Source organism: Egretta garzetta, unplaced genomic scaffold, assembly GCF_000687185.1.
Source record: "Egretta garzetta isolate BGI_Z169 unplaced genomic scaffold, ASM68718v1 scaffold259, whole genome shotgun sequence".
NCBI lineage: Eukaryota > Metazoa > Chordata > Aves > Pelecaniformes > Ardeidae > Egretta > Egretta garzetta.
Window position 1 is genome coordinate 4,087,445 of NW_009260770.1, and position 311 is coordinate 4,087,755.

Genomic DNA, 311 nt, shown 5'->3' on the forward strand with positions numbered 1-311 from the left:
ACCAGGAGACCCCCAAACCCACCTCCTCCTCCTCCTCCTCCTCCTCCTCGCCGCTCTCTCCCGAGCACTGATTTGTTTCAATAAACCGAGCCCAAATCCCTCGGTGGCAGCCGTCTCCTCCTCCTCCTCCCTCTCCTTCCCCTCCCGCTCCCCTTTCTGCCTGGCTCAGCTTGATGCAGCTCAAGTTGTGATGCAGCCCCCCAAAACCCCTCCTTTTTTTCCCCTCGATCTGAGGCAAAGGCGTGTTTCCCGGCTGCCTTCGCCTCCGCTCTCAAGCCCCCGCTCAGCCCACCGTCGCCGCTAACCCCATG